The sequence below is a fragment of the Loxodonta africana genome, chromosome 9 (genome assembly GCF_030014295.1).
Source record: "Loxodonta africana isolate mLoxAfr1 chromosome 9, mLoxAfr1.hap2, whole genome shotgun sequence".
NCBI classification, from domain to species: Eukaryota; Metazoa; Chordata; class Mammalia; order Proboscidea; family Elephantidae; genus Loxodonta; species Loxodonta africana.
The window spans coordinates 70175883-70193222 of NC_087350.1; the positions used below are offsets into that span (position 1 = coordinate 70175883).

Sequence of the window (17340 nt, forward strand, 5' to 3'; positions counted from 1 at the left end):
GAAAAGAGCAGTCAGTCCCACAAAAGCCTGGCAAAGAAGCCAGTGTCCTCATGGCATAGCTAGTGAGTGGCTCAGACCAACAATTTACAACATTGTGATACTGAATTTCACTTCAAATTACATACTGTCTTCTGAAGCCAACTGCAACTTAGATTTTTTTTCCACATTTGCTAATATATTTATTTATCATCATTCCTTTTGGATACTTGTTGGATATATAAAAGCTCAATATATCAGAAAGGCTAGTAATGGTCTTTAACTCTTTGAATATCCTCCCTAAGTGCCTCTTCTAAAAAAAGGGTCTCTGTAGGCAGAGTCATGCCATTCTGAAGAGGATGGCTTTATGAAATCAAGAAGATGCTGAGTTCTTCATGTTTGTTCATATTTTTCTTTCCTCTAGAATACTTCTACCTACAGTCTGAAGACCCAAGTATTTCCCATCCTTTAAGACAACGGTTCTCAAAGTGTGACCAGCATCAGCATCACCTGAGGATTTGTTAGAAATGCAAACTCTCGGTTTCACCCCAGACCTCATGACTCAGAAACTCTGGGGGTGAGGCCCAGAAATCTCTGTTTTAACAAGCCCTCCAGGTGATTCTAAGGACTGCTCAAGTTTCAAGACAAGCTAAAGTTTTCCTTCCTGTATTTTTCCTCGCTGTATGAAACAGCTCCCAAAACTACCAGCTAGAATGGAGAGTCTTCTCCTTTATGCTGGAAACCCTACTGATAAACACTTGCTGAGTGAATGAATGCAGTAATAGTCATACAGTCTTTAAATAGCCTAGGAGAGGACTAATGTCTGCAAATATTTAGCAATTAATGGGAAAATATGAAGTTGCAGGACCCAGCATCAGAAGCCAATGAGAGTATACTCATAAATGACAGTTACTGCCCTTGAAAGAGTGAGTAATGTGGCCAGTGCAATGCTGATAATGATATTCATCTCCCTCAAAACATTCAAAACAGTTCATGGCATAATGTCCTTGATATTTCTAAACTGGGACATGGCATGCAATCTATATAGGAAAGAATTTGACTGTTTGGTCCAGAAAGTACTAAAAGTTGGGTAAGTCCTCAGAACCTGAGACTCTTCCATGACAGGAGGCTTTCATAATAAACAAAACCTAACTAGAAAACACCTTCAAACTTGGACTGGTTGTTTGATTAACTGCACTACAGCTATAGTGCAGAGCTAAGCCCTCAGGAGGAATCAACCTCTGAAAACACAGATGTCCTTAGAAATCCCTCAAAAGGATATGTGCTTTTTAAGCTAATCAAGGAATTTCCAAAAAAGATGGCAGTTAATTGCTCAGTTGCAAATAAAAGCTTGGCTGAAGGAAAAGAACAAGAGTAAAACATAAACAAAGAAAATAAAGTTTGTTCACACCAAACCAACAGATCCGCAGGGCCCTCAAATCAAAAACAGGACTTAGAGCCACGGAGTTCAAAAATAAAATTTACCAACTGTGTCCTTCCCAGGAACATAACCAGGACCCTTTAGACTGTTGAAGGGCAACAGAAAAAAGACAAACCATCAAGACTCAAACTCAGGTTCTGAAACTAGAATTAATCAGGGCTTAAGGAGTTAAAGAAATATTTTAAGGAGAGGAGTTAAAGAAATATTACCCTTTTTATTTGGGAACCAAAAGAAGGTTCTAATGTCTATGTCCCAATCAAAGCTAAGTAAACTAGAAAAAAAAATGAATTGAGGGAGGAAAAAAGTCCACAGAAAGGAACAGAGCATGGAAATGATAGACAAACAATCTATTTTGAGGGAACAGGGCGAAGACGAAAATTATATACAATAATTAACAGAGATTCTATGAAAGAGAACAAAGATAATATATCAGAATGAGATAAAAGGGAGCTGGCAGTTAAATAAACTGACAGCAAAAAATAGTATCATTGTAGAACTAATAAATACATAAAATAATAAGAGGCAAAATCCACACACCAAAAACAAAGTTGATGATGTGGAAAATGGTCTCCGAAACACTGCTCGAAATGCAGAGGGAAGGACAAGTAGATGAAGCAAGCAGAGAAGATGACAGATAAGAAAGTTCGAAAACAGAGATCCAACATACAGATAAAAGGTATTCTAGAAGTATACAGCAAACAAAACCAAAACAAAGCAAAATATGCTCGAATCTGTGACAGAAAATAACTTCATAAAAATAAAGGAATATCTGATGTTCCAGGAAAAAGTAATACAGAGTCATCAAAATTGAGACATTCTGGTGAAGTTACAGAGTTTCACAGGTAAACACTGAATTCTATAAACATTCAGGCATTTAAAAATTACACAGTTTCAGAGGAAAAAGACAGGCTGGCCTCTGACTTTTTTACAGCAACATTCGATGATAAAAAACACCGGAGCAGTATCATAGAGGCTTGAGAAAGAGAGCAAGACTTGAGTTTTCAGTCCCCAACCAAGTATAAAAGTAACAAACACATTTTCCAATTGGCACAATTGGTTATGAACTCTTCTTCAAAATCTACTTGGTGATGTAATGTATCCAACCAAGAGAAGGCTCAAAATGGAGAACTTGAGAACAGGGAAATTTAAAGGTAAGCAGAGGTTGAGTATCTAACCCACTTAATTTTACAACAAAAATTGAATAATGTACAATAAATTGCAAAACAAAATTATAATCCCTTAAATGTGATAATTAATATGTAACAATAGGAGGCTATTCCATATAATAATGCCGACATAAAATTACATAGAATTGGAAAAAATCCTCAAGCACAACAAAAATAAAGAGGAGGGGATGAACAGGCATTAGAGGATAGATATAGCAGGCAACATTTCTCAACTTTCATTGCAAGACATAAATATTTTTGATGATGTTTCATTTCTGAAGTTAATAAATCTCCAAAAAGAGATATAAACACATTAATTAAAAATCTGATTAGTCATAAAATTTTTAAAAGACCATATAGTTTTAATTAATAGGAGGAGGAAATCAAAGAAAAACATAGACAATTTAACAAACGGCAAAGGACAAAGGAAATGGCACGAAAATATAACACATAAAATTAATTAGAATAAAATATAAAACCCACCCCAGTGCCATCGAGTCAATTCCGACTCATAGCTATCCTATAGGACAGAGCAGAACTGCCCCATAGAGTTTCCAAGGAGCACCTGGCAGATTCGAACTGCTGACCCTTTGGTTAGCAGCTGTAGCACTTAACCACTATGCCTGCCACCAGGGTTTCCCACATACGTGTTATATTAATAAATGTGAATTTTCCTGTGCAAAATACCCCCAGATTAGATTAAAAACTAAAATCTAAGTACATTTGGCTTACGAGGGGCACACACATAGCAAAATGACACAAAAAGTTTGAAAGTAATAGTTATGATCAAAGACATACCACCAAGCAAAAGGATGCAGGGATCATGAATATTAGTCAATATTATTTTGAATATTAAATTCAAGATAAAAAAGCTTCTAAGAGGATAAACACTTAATGTAATTTAGAGCACAATCCACAATGAGGTTTTATACCCCCACTAAACAGCACTGGTGGAGCCCTGGTGGCACAGTGGTTAAGAGCCCAGCTGCTAACTAAAAGGTTGGCAGTTCGAATCCACCATGTGCTCCCTGGAAACCCTACGCGGCAGTGCAGTTGTACCCTGTCATATAGGGTTGCTATGAGTCGGAATTGACTTGATGGCAATCGGTTTTTTTTTTTTTTTGGTAAACAGCACTTGGAGCCCTGGTGGTGCAGCGGTTAAGAGTTTAGCTGCTAACCAAAAGGTTGGCAGTTCAAATCTACCAGCTGCTCTTTGGAAATCCTATGGGGCAAGTCTACTCTGTCTTCTAGGGTCACTGTGAATCACTATGAGTCAGAATCAACTAGACAGCAACAAGTGTTTGGTTTTTTAAACAGCACCAAGGTCCCTGGGTGGTACAAGTGGTTTGCACTCAACTGTTAATCTAAAGGTTAATGGTTTAAATCCACCCAGTCACGCTGTGGAAGAAAGGCCTAGTGATCTGCTTGGTTTGGTTTGGCAACAGCACCATTTCCCTTGTATATGTGGTCACCAAGAGGCAGGAGCCTATGCACCAGCAGCTAACAACAACAACCCACCCACCCACTGCCGTCGAGTCAATTCCGACCCATAGCGACTCTACAGGACAGAGTAGAGCTGCCTCATAGAGTTTCCAAGGAGTGCTTGGCAGATTCGAACTGCCGACCTCTTGGTTAGCAGCTGTAGCACTTAACCACTATGCCACCAGGGTTTCCAACAACAACAACAAACAGCACCAAAATAGATAAGGGGGAAAAAAAAATGGTAAGGAAGAAATTGACATAAGACCTAATAGATTAAATGACGAACGATAACTAAGAATATAATTAATAAAACTGAGTTATGAGATATTTCGTTTAAAATTCTATATCCTGGAAATAGAAAGCACATGTTCACTTCAAGCAACCGTGGGACATTTACAAAGGCTTTCTAGTGCCCACGGAAGGTTTACGGAAGTCTTTAATGCCAGGATTAAGAGATTATGAATTACAAATAGAAAAACCAGTTCGTAATTTCTACTCATAAGGCAATGAAACCAGGGAAAAAAAGAAACAAAAAATTTCAAACTTTTGGGAAAAAATTTTTTTTTTACATTCCCCTAAGCAATTTCTGAGATAACAGGAAATAAAAACTCAACTGCAGAGTGTGATTTTTAAAATGTTACATATTTAAAATAAGGAATTTGGTAAAAGCTGTTTCCGACTCATAGCAAGTCTACGTACAACAGGACATAACGCTGCCCAGTCCGGCATACGCAGAGGTTCACCAACGTATTTCCAAAGCCACTGCAACATGGCTATCGACAGCTTACCACACAAAACCCTGGTGGCATAGTGGTTAAGAGCTATGGCTGGTAACCCAAAGGTCAGCAGTTTGAATCCACCAGCGCTCCTTGGAAACTCTATGGGGCAGTTCTCTGTCCTATAGTGTGGCTATGAGTCGGAATCAACTCGACGGAAGAGTTTTTTTTTTTTTTTCCTCCCCCAAAAAAACAACAACAACAAAAAAGCAGACTAGTAATGTCACTTATAAATATTGTGGCAAAAATTCTAAATAAAATCCAGGCATAGAGTAAAGGAATGACATTTCATGATCAAGTGGGGTTGACTGCAGGAAGGCAAATGTATTTTAATACAAGAAAATCTATATGCCACCATAAAAAGAAGTCAAAGGACAAAAAAAAAATTTTTTTTCTTTGATCAATACATGTGATGAAATTGAAGATTCATTCCTAATATAAATATTTAAGTAAAATAAAAGCATATGAATACATAAAGATCTTAACTCAATGTCATGCTTAATGATAAAGCATTAGAAAAATCTAAGTCAAAACCAAAACCAGAATCATCACTATTATTTAACATAGTCATGTAAATACAAGCCAATGCATTTATAGAAGAAAATAAAGTAAGAGAAGTTACTATTGGAAAAGAAGAGATAAAGTTATCAGAATTTACAAGTAAGGCAATTACCTTAATAAAATAACAAAATCCTCACAACTTGACCAATAAGCAACAACATAATGGGTGCAGAAAAGACTGAAGTTGTCAAGGATTTCATTTTACCTGGATCCACAGTCAACGTCCATGGAAGCAGCAGTCAAGAAATCAAATGGCATATTGCATGGGGCAAATCTGCTGCGTAAAACCTCTTAAAGTGTCCAAAAACAAAAATGTCACTTTGAGGACCAAGGTGTGCCTGACTCAGGTCATGATATTTCCCGTCGCCTCATATGCATACCAAAGCTGGACAATGAATAAGGGAGACCAAAGAAAAATTGATGCATTTGAATTATGATGACGATGAAGAATATCGCATATACACGGACTGCTAGAAGAACGAACAAATCTATCTTGGATGAAGTACAGCCAGAATGCTCCTCGGACTGGAGGATGGCACGACTTCACCTGGTGTACTTTAGACATGTTATCAGGAGGGACCAGTCCTGGAGAAGGACATCATTCCAGGTAAGTTAGAGGGTCAGCGAAACGGAGAAATACCCTCAACGAGCTGGACTGACACACTGGCTACAACAATGGGCTCAAACATAGCATGGCGGTGTTTTGTTCTGTTGTACAGAGCGTCGCCATGAGTAGGAACCGACTCCACGGCACCTAACAACAATTACCTGGGTGTGGGCCCAGGCGAATGGTACTTTTTTTTTTCTACTTAATGATCTGAAATATTTTCAGTAAGATTTTATTACTTTAATATTTAAAAACAAGCATCCAATGTAAAGCAACTGAAGTGACTTGGCAAAATTTGGTTATCAATGACTTTAGGTTCCTAAGAATGGTGATTCATCTGCCAAATGTGACATTCCTTTTTCTACCCTGTTTGGGACTCCTTAATGACTCCTTTAAATCAATAATATCTGATAATCCAGTATCCAGTGATCTTAGGAACTCCAGTGTTAAGATCATGAAGATAATTTTTAGTTAGTTATATTTCAATATAATCAGTTCTCAGACAGCAGGTTGCTCCACTCATCCATTTAAAGGCCTTTTAGTTCTGTGAACAAAGAAGCTCCACTCTTTGCCCTCCTTAAAGTAATTTAAGCCAGTGCAGGAAAAATTATAAGAATATGTTCCTAAAATCACACTATGAAGCCCAACCTTCATTAAGCATCTGGAAACCTCCAACCCTGGATTGCTCTAAATAAGTATTTTCTCCCATCTTCTCTGCTTTCACTCAGTTTGGTGTCCCTGGCAGGACAAATTCAGAGTCTCAATTCTGAACCAAGTAATCTGATGTTTACATTGTTAAGGCTGTCTTCTACTCTATTCTTGACTGAGAAGTGAAAGAAGTTTCCATTTTCTGTCTGCCTTTCCCTTCCTCATACACACAGGTCCCCATCCTTTCCTTTAATCCTCCTGCCCCACAGAAGCGGTGCTCCCACCCCCAGTCATTTAGGACTGATTCATCAACTTCAACTTTTGATTCAGTCTTCCCTTGCCTCATCAGGGAACCCACCTGATAGTTATCCCTTCTACATTTTTATTTTCTCTAAGCCATTCCCATATTAAACTCCCCCTTGGGGGCACACACACACACACACACACCCTCCACCTGGACTATCTTCTTCTCTGAGGAAACAATATAGGTAGTCAAAGAAGTGTGGCACTGGATCCCAAACCAAGATTTATGAGCCACAGAGGTCCTGGACAAACTATTTAAATCCTCCAAATCTCTATTTCCTCATTCATATGAGGAAATCCATATCTCAGGGCTATTGTATGGGACAATCTGGACAATGAACATAAAACATTTGGCATAATTTCTGGCAAATACAGAAACCTTAATTATAACTGCCATTATCACCATCAATTCCTTCTGTTCACAGAGAAGCTGCTTTCAGTCTCCTTACTTCTCCTTCAGTCCTCTACATCTGGCTTTGGAGCTACCATTCCACTAAAACAAATTACGCATGGTCAGGAACGACCTTCTTAGGACCAATAAAATATATTCTCACTCCTTATCTTACTTAACTTCTTCACATCATTCTCTACCACAGCCCACATTCTTGTTTAAATAATTCTCTACCTTGGTTACCTATAAACCTGTCTATCCTGCCCTCCTCCCCCAGCACCACCACTTTGCACCCATACTTCAGTCTCAATTTAGATCATGGTTTCTCAGTCACGGCACTATTGATGTTTGAGGCGAGATAATTCTTTGGTTATGAGGGCTGTCCTGGGTATCGTATGATGTTTTGTAGCATCCCTCGTTTCTATCCACTGGATGCCATTATGACAACAACAAAGTTTCCACTGGTCTCTCTGGAGACACTGCCAAATGCCCCCGGTGAGGGCCAAATCTCCCCCCAGTTAAGAACCACTGATTTAGACAGTATTTCTCTAAGGAGGCTTTCCTGACTCACCAAGGCTGGGTTGAGATCCCTCTTAGGTGCCCTGTGTCTCCCAAGCATTTTTTGCATAACACCAGCACTGTCTATCTCCCACAATGCACTGCGAGTTCCTGGGGAGCAGGGGCTATGAGCTATGAGCTATTCAACCCTAGCCCTAGCTAGCACCTACATACTGTTCTTCCTCCATTTGGAGACACATTTACAGTAAGACATACTTTAATAACACTTTCAAGGGAAAAACCCATGTACACTACATATAAACTTTGATTATAAGATGCATCCCTTTTGAGAAATGTATAAATATGGGGGAAAAAAGTGTGTCTTAGTACTGAGGAAATAAGGAACAAGTCATTTAATAACACTGCTGAGTGGATGTGCTCTGTGAGTTTGGTGGGGGAGGGGGCGGTGGAGGAGGTAAGGATCAGAATTATAAAAAGGCTTTAGCCTCAGTCCCATATGGCCACGAGTTAGGAGCCTGGCTGTGGCTGGAGGCTATTCTAACTAAGGTAGGTCAACAGGACCCTTCTGCTGGCCTCTTTCTCCTCTCAAGCACAAGTCATTTCCTTCCCTAATCTCAATGCCATCCTTGTCTTTAACTTTCTAGCAGATAAGGACTTTTTGAACTTAATGATATGTTTCTACCTCCAGCCTCCTTTTCTCATATCCTTGTGCACATTACTATGCTCCTTATACTGTTCCTGCCTCTGGCAATGAAATTTCAGACAAAGAAGAGTGTCCTTACAAAATACCACTTCACTCATAAAACATTACTGCATTCCAGAACACTGGTGTATTTAGGAGATGAGAAGTGTCAGGATTGAAGAGAAGTAACTGGTCTCCAAACAGTTTATTTCTATGGAATTACCCAAAAAAAGAAGTCTTTAAAGATCCCCACATTAAAGAACAATGAGGTTACTGATGGCCAAGGTTCAGCACAGTGTAGGTAAAGCTCTCACGTCCCCAAGGCTAAGAACCCCAGGCATCCAGCTCCTTTGCCTGCATTACAAGTACTGCATTTTCCTTAAGGAATTCCGAGGGAAAGTCTTCCTTAACATTTTAGAGTTAAGTGAAAAAACAAGTTGCAAAACAATGTAGAGTCTGACACTGTTTAAATAATTATGATGATAATAATATATGTTAATCTATCAACACACAGAAAAATAATCAAAAGAAATATGCCCCACCCCTTAACAATGGTTTTCTCTCAGGGTAGGGTTAAAAAAGACTTGCACTTTCCCTGAATTCCAACTTCTATAACGTTTACATTACTTATTAGTATGTTGGTTTTGCAAGCAGTTAATTATTTTTAAAGTTTACGGGTTTTCAGAGAAATAAGAAAACACACTAAACAATCTCCTTTCCAAAAAAAACCCCCAGGTCTACAAACGGCTGGCCAACAAGTTCGCCCACGTTTTAGAGATTGCGTGGGTGTGTGATCACCTTGGATTTTAAATACTTAATATGTGTCCACGCAATAATGCGGGCACGTGAATAGCAGAGGCACAGCCAAGACTGACCACAGAACATTACCTGCCTATTAGCAAATGGACCAAATGTCAGTGCTTTGCTAGCCTTCTCCATAAACTTCAGACAGCAGCAGTTGTGCCCCACACAGTTTGAGAAAGCAAGGTTTAGCAGGAGCGCATACTTGAACACAAACTTTAATCAGTTGACTCCACTAACTGACCATTCTATCTGACGTTCAGTTTTGTACCATGCAGCCCTATGAGCACAAAGACTGTTTTCAAGAGACTGTACACTTTATATGCTAAAACATGTAGAACATCTTATACGTCCCTCCAGGAAATCTTAGAAGCAACATAACTGATCACCCTCTGGAGATATATGGGACATCAGCCATGACCACGTCATCCCACAACTGAGGTCAGGCTGGAAATCTGGACTCAACGAGGTGAGATTTAACTTAGAAAGATATTGTCATTGTCTAAGTCCATTCCATCTCACATCCAGACTGGTGAAGAGTAAACCACCGACCTCGAGCTCTATGTCCTCATTTAAAGGAAAAATCATTTTCAATTGAGCAAAAAACAAATATTTATTGATCAGATATCATGTGCCAACACCATCCCTTTATCAAGCAAATATTTAGTGCCTACCAGGTAGCGAACGTGGTTCTAGACATTGGAGAAAAACAAAAAACTTACGGGGGGCCTGCTGTTGTTCAAGGAAGTTAAGATACAGTTGGGACAAGATTAACATCAAAAACTCAGAAAAAGAAGAATGTGGCCTGGTATGGTACAGTTTCCAAGTATGAGGATGGAGAGAACTGTGATGATTAGAGCAGCTGGGAAAGCTAAGGGCAAGGTTTAAGGCTAGAGGAGGTGGGTTTTATAATGAATGTTCTTAAAAGCTAGGCAGCCAGTTGAACTAGCAGAGATTTTAGCAACGAAAGATAATAGGGCCTCAACTCTAGCGGCTAGGGTCTGTCTAGCTCTATGGCCTACCACCTGACCTCAGGCAAGTTACTGAACTGCTTCTTCACCTGTATAAGGGGACTAAAAACATCCATCTAAAAGGGATTAAATAAGATAACATCTATAACCTCAAATGTCAGATCCTTCCTTTCCTCCCTTCACTGGACAGTAAGGGGGAACTCTTATCATCCTTAATCAGGAGAATGTGATATAATGAAAGCTGTGTCCTCTAAAGATTATTTTGGCAGCATCATGAAAGCCTTCTGGGGGGACAGAGTGAAGGCACAAGGTTGCTAAAGCAGATGGGAGAAGGTCCAGGGATAAGACAAAGTAGGTCTACTTCAGGAGGACGAGCTTGGGAAAGACAAAACCTGTTGCCATCCAGTCAATTCCGACTCATAGCAACCCTACAGGACAGAGTAAAATTGCCCCATATAATTTCTAAGGAGTGGCTGGTGGAATCAAACTGCTGACCTTTTGGTTAGCAGCCAAATGCTTAACCACTGTGCCACCAGGGCCCCCTAGGAGTAAATAAATAAAAAAAAATCTCAAAACCAAACCTGTTGCTATCAAGTCGATTCCGACTCATAGTAACCCTGTAGGATAGAATAGAACTGCCCCATAGAGTTTCCAAGGAGCTCCTGGTGGATTCGAACTGCCAACGTTTTGGTTAGCAGCCATAACACTTAGCCACTACACCACCAGGGGTAAATAGAAGGGGTCAAACCTAAACAATATTTAGAGGAGAGAAAGGACAGAAGCTAACTCTTTCTCTGTGAACTCCGTCTAATAACCAGATTATCACCTTCTAACCCAACTAGAGTAACTAACGAGCAGTGATCCATTTAGCTAAAATTTTTTTAAGCATCTGTCAAGAGCAGTCAGTTTTTTTGCAACAGGTGAAAAATCAGGCTTTTAACTGAATTAAAAAAGAAGAGTGGCAGTGAAGGTGTCGAATATCATCCAAGAACTTTAAGAAGTACCAGTCCTTAGGCTGGAACAGTTTAACCAGATGGTGCTCAGGATACAGCAAGTCAACCTATGATAATGGCATCCTCATATCTTTTTTCATCTAATTAGATGGCAAGAACATCACCTAGACCAGCACTGTCCAATAGAAATATAGTGAAAGGCAGATAATTAATTTGGATGTAGATCACTAGCCAGAAGCAGGTGTAATTAATTTCAATAATATAGTCTATTTAACTCAATATATAAAAAAAAAAATACAAAATAATATTTCAACATGTAATCAGTATAATGGGAAGAAGATGTGGCAGTCTGCTTCCATAAAGATTACAGCCTTGGAAACCCTATAGGGCAGCTCTACTCTGTCCTATAGGGTCAGAATTGACTCATTGGCAGCGGGTTGTTTTTGTTTTGTTTTAATCAATGTAAATGATATGAGATATTTACATTCTTTTTCCTACTGTCACAAAATCGGTATGTTTTAGATTTAGAGCAATCTCCACTCGGACTTGGCACATTTCAAGTGCTCAACAGTATAGACCTAGGCCACCTTTAAGGGATCGTTTGAGAAATGTATTTATGCAAGAGTTTCACGGGAACTCACCTTGAGATAGTCACCTAATGCAGCAAACATCTGCAGTGAGGGATTTAAAATGCTAATCTAATCACATCCATTCTTGCTTACAGCCCTGTGACATCTTTATATTTTCCTTAAGATAAAGGCCAAGAGTTAGGGATCCTTCCCATTCAAAGAGAGTTCATCACATCAACTTTTGCAGATTACTGAAATAATATCTTAACATATCTTCTCCCTGTGGTAAACAGAGATACTACGGTCTTCCTCAAAGTACAGTCTACTGCCTACACTGTCAAGCTGGTTGCTTTCAGAATGCACCAACCCTAGAGCTGATCCAGCTGATAACATATTCAGCCAACAAGGGCTGTAATAAGCATTGGCACACAGCCTGCCTAGCAGCACACAGCATGGCGGTTAGGAACACGGGCTTGGATTCTACCTGCCTGGATTTGAATCTAGGTTTCTTGTTGTTAGCTGCTGTTCAGTTGATTCCAACTCATGGTGACTTCATGTGCGCACAGTAGAACTACACTCCATAGGGTTTTCAAGGCTATGACCTTTCAGAAGCAGATGGCCCAGCCTTACCTCCAAGGCACCTCTTGGTAGGTAGGAACTGCCCAACTTTCATTGGTCGTACAGTGCTTAACCATTTGTGCCACCTGGGAATCTAGGCTTAACTACTTACTAATTGTTTATAAGCTCTCTATTCTTCCATTCCCTCACCTATAAAAAGCAAGTAAAAAGCTTTTCTTTTAACTTTTTTTCAAAGGCTTAGAGCAAGGATTACACGTGGAAATACATGAAAGAGTTCCTGTGTGGTATAAATGGTTAATGTACTAAAGGTTGGAGGTTTGAGACCACCCGGATGTACCTTGGAAGAAAGGCCTGGTGATCTACTTCCAAAAATTCAGCCACTGAAAATCCTATGGCACACAGTTCTATTCTGAGACGCATGAGGTTGCCATGAGTTGGAATTGATTCAATGGCAACTGGCTTTGTTTTTTTTGTTTTGTTTTGTTTTTAATACATGAAAACTATTTTTGGCACATAGTCTATTGCCAATAATTCTTAGCCACTATTGTCATGGGTTTCTCTAATACTCCAGAAACGCCAGTATCATATTTCTCAACAATCTTAGAGAGGTTTGTAGGCAGCATCACACAGCGGAAAGAACACAACTGACCTACATTCACATCCCCGCCTTGACACCTAATGCTTATGTGACCATGTGTAAGTCACTTAACCTATCTATGCCTCCATTTTCTCATATGCTAAATGGGAATATCAATGAAATTAGATAAACCACACAACTATACAATGAGAATTAAATTAGACAACAATATGGCAGGTGATCTGACCCTTAGAAAATATAGTCTATACCCTCTTAGTAACATCAGCTTTCCCCATGCCCTTCTCCCTTAGAGCCTATTGCTTTGAACACCATTAGTTTGGGCATGTGTTGTGGTAGGTCTCCTCTCTGAGTGAAGTAAAGGCAAAGGGAAACAATTATGGCAGGACTGTTTACTGTTTCAGTGGGTATTTGCTATTTTACCAAATCTTTACCATGTCCTTATTCATCACTGAAATCCACCCTACATAAGCTACCTCTGCCACTGGCTCCAAAGACTATTCTTTGAAGAACAGGGTAGTTTCCTTCCATGATGATACATCCTCACAAGGTTAGAGGACGTCTCCTGAATATCCCTAACTTCCTTTAAAAGCCTACAAAGCATTTGTCATTTGTGAGTGAGTCATTCATGGTATACTAGAAAGGGCTAGTCAGAAGACAAAGTTTGGGTCTCTGTTCTGGCATTCAACCAGCTGTGGCTTTGGGGAAGTCACTTAACCTCTGTGGGTCACAGAAAGCACATCTGCTTTGTGGAGTTACTGTGCAGAGCAAATTTACATACTGTATACTGAAAGGCCTTGGTCTAATTTATAAAGGGCTTTGCAAATCAATGTAAAGCAAGGGCTTCTCTAAACCTGATTTCAAAGTTTTTATGTCTTGATAGTTATATTTTGAGAATTTACTGAGATATAGAAGGTGGCTTATGTTATCTGTGCATCTTCCTTCTTCCCCAGTTCCAAAGCCAGGAATTGGAGATCCAGACCTCAGACTTTGAGAGCAGAAATAAGATGAAGCAAAGATGAGAAGCCTGGGGCAAGGGTGACTCATGGCTGTGGAATCTATTAAGGGGTGGAATGCTCTCTGCATTTCTCCTCCATGTCAAGTCTCTGGGTTACCAAGGTACGGACGACAGATGGAAGAAACAGACATATTTCTTTGTGAAGCAAATAATATTTCTATACACATGAATATACACATACATGTGTATACCTATATATATGCAGGCAAAGATCTAAGCAAGTTATTCTTCTAATGAGGTTGCACAGAATAAGAACCCCATTTCCTGCTTCAAGAAGAGGTGTGTTTTAGAAGTCTGGCATGTCTTCCAGTTGTCCTTTTTCAAAGTTTGAAGAATTAAACCTCCCGAATTCTTAGACATGATTAAATCTTTATATTAAAAAAAAAAAGTACGTAAAAAGAAAGAGAACTCCTTAGATAAACCACTGAACCATTTTGAGGCCCTGAAGTTGTGTTATTATTTGATGGGGCCTGGGGTGGGCAGGTTGTGTGAGAAACTTAATGATTCCAGAATTTAAAATTAAAAAAAAAAAAGAGATGTTCAAAATCCTAAAGCAAATGAGGAAGCCTGTATTACATACTCATGTAAAAAGCTACCTAATCTTTTGCTGGACTTGCACTTTTGTTAAATTGATGCCAGGATTATTACAGAACAATAGCAAAGGACCTCAAAGGGGACATTCCAAATACCTTGTGCTTGGATTTTCTCACACAGCCGTAGTTATTAAAACTCTATTAAATAACCAACTGCTAATAATTTTCAAATGGTCCATTAGTTATACCAATGACCTTGGGCCACCACCAATTTCAGACCTTGTCTTCATGTCTTAATCAACAGCCTCATATAAAATCCCCTCTTTCAATAGAGAAATGCAATTTGAAGAGAGATTGTTGATTGTGTAGCTTCTTTGTCATTAAGGAATTCATATAATGTGGAATTCATCCTAAAAACCCCAATCTTCCTAAAAAAAAAAAAAAAATACTCCTCTGAGATTTCCTTCTCTAAAGCAAGGTGAAAACTAAACTTTCTTTTTTTTAAAAAAAATTTTATCCTTGTTTAACAGAATTGAATGCATGGATGGGTCTCTTAGGACTCTTTGGAAAACTCTCTTGAATGTGCTTAATCAACAGTGGGAACTCATCCAGAGAAAAAAATGCCAGGAAAATATATCCTAAGCCACTTCAGATAAATTTGAGAAAACGTCACCTTCTCTATAATCAAGGGTGTGGTGAGGGGGGAAGAACTTACAAAAGTGATTTCATTTTCAGATGTGATTTAGTAATGGGACTGAAGATGATGCTAAGAGAAACCAACACCATGAAAACAAGAGTGCCAAGACTAAAAGGAATGTCCTTTTCTTAGACTTGGAACCGAAAATATTTTTCTCTCTCGTGACCATCTTAACTTCAAAAGCAGAAGCAAGGAATGTCAACCCGTATGGAGTTCGCTGGCTGCTTACTATGTTTCCATTCTTTCCACAGAGAAGGGAAAAGGCAGCCCATTGTGTGTCTCCTTTGCCAAGAGAGATGAGAAAAAATATCACTTGTTTTTAAACTTTCAGGGGACACAGATAACTCAGGGAGAATGATGAAAACACACAAAGATGAATAGAGATTATCTTGGAATTAAATATTAGAGTTTAAAAATCCAGAAAGTCTGAGAAATCAAGAGATATTCAGAACTTCCAGTGACAAATGGCACGGACTTCACAGCTTGTGTACTAGGGAAATGCATTTTTTTGCCTTTTTTCATTATTTCTTCAGTACTTTTGTTCCAGGAAGAGCTCTTCTTTACTGTAAGTATATCAAATAATCTCCCATTTCCTAGAAATCATCTTTTTTAGCCTGTATCTTCTCTGTTCCACCTTTGACTTTTCACAAATTCTCATCAAATTGGCTAAAAATCTCCTTGACTTCCTGTACTAGCCACATTCTTTGTCCTTAAAAGGGGAGGTGGGGGCTGGGGGGTTGTCTTATTCTTTACTCAACCAGAAGGGTACAGGTGAAGCCATGAGATTTAAGGATGCCATTTAGTCTTCAAGAATAAAGGTAGGTGAGAAAGTTGTTTGAGGCATCTCTTTGTTCACTACTGCGGGCAAGTTTCCAAGCAAGATTGTTTTGTGCTCTCATGATAATTAAACAACATAGTCCACTATGCACTCCCTATGACGCAGTACTGTTTCAGGTCACAGCATGACGCAAGTGGCAAGAGCTTTGGTGCAGAGGGCAATGGCAGGGAATGACCTCTAGAATTCCATGTCAAAGCATATGCCCTTGAACCTGAACACATCTGACTTGAGACATTCACCCACAGTTTGTAGGTAAGTCTACGTGTGCCAGTGTTGGTGCCGACAGGCCTCAAATATTTCTCATCACAAACAGTTTAGCCTAATTACATAATATAACAAATGTTTAGCCATGGTTATGGACAATAGAGAAAGAATGGCAGAAGGGTAAATATGTACGTTTATTAAGTAGTTCCAGAGTGTCGCATACTGTTTCAGCTTTTTACATGCCCAAAAAAGGATTCTAGAAGAAGATGGAAGAGTTTTCCTAAAGATGCTTGGGAAACTCTTCCAAACCAAGAGACTAGAAGATCACCATGTTCCTGGAGAGGGTACCTCAGGTGTTGCTGGGTTGATGAGTGGGATTTTGAAGCACATACATGCAAATGGTGTTTAAACAGGCTGAAAACAAATTTGAAGAGTGAGGTCATACGTAGCCTAGTCAAGCTAGAAAGCCTTACTATATAGCTTTTATTGCCAAAAGAGCTTAATGTCATCATCAGATTTTATAAACTTTTAGGCAGAGTATTATCTAATGACCAGTGCAGAAAAAGACTAGCCTAGGAATACTTTAAGCATATTGGAAGGATGGCAGATGCAATATGAGATCCACGTGGAATCAAGTTGAAGTCTAGAGGGTAAAGCACTCAAAGAAATGGTCAAGTCCATTAGTTGGTTTGGATATGCATATGCATCAATGCCACTTGCAACTTCTTAAATGAGTTCATCTAGATCAACTGGAAATTCCAACATGCCTAAAAAAAGGAATGTCAAGAAAGGCATAAAAATAGTTTTATTTGGGAGAGTTATCTTCAGCAATTACAGATAGCACAGAAGTCAGAGAAAATGTATTAAAATGTACCCCGTAAGGTATAGCAATGTGCTACACTTGGAGAATACTGAAGGCATAAACAATAAATTGTGAGCTTCTAGAAGGCAGCGTCTAGTTCTTCACTTCTGTATCTCCAACATTTAACAGAAGAACCAGCCGGTAGTGAAATGCTCAATAAATGTTTAA

General features: G+C 39.1%; 1 protein-coding gene across 4 annotated transcripts in view; it reads right to left on the reverse strand.

Moving 5' to 3' along the window:
* The window catches only part of ZNF462 (zinc finger protein 462), a 147044-nt gene that overhangs the window by 102835 nt on the left and 26869 nt on the right, over nucleotides 1-17340 (reverse strand). The gene's annotated exons all lie outside the window — the stretch shown is intronic.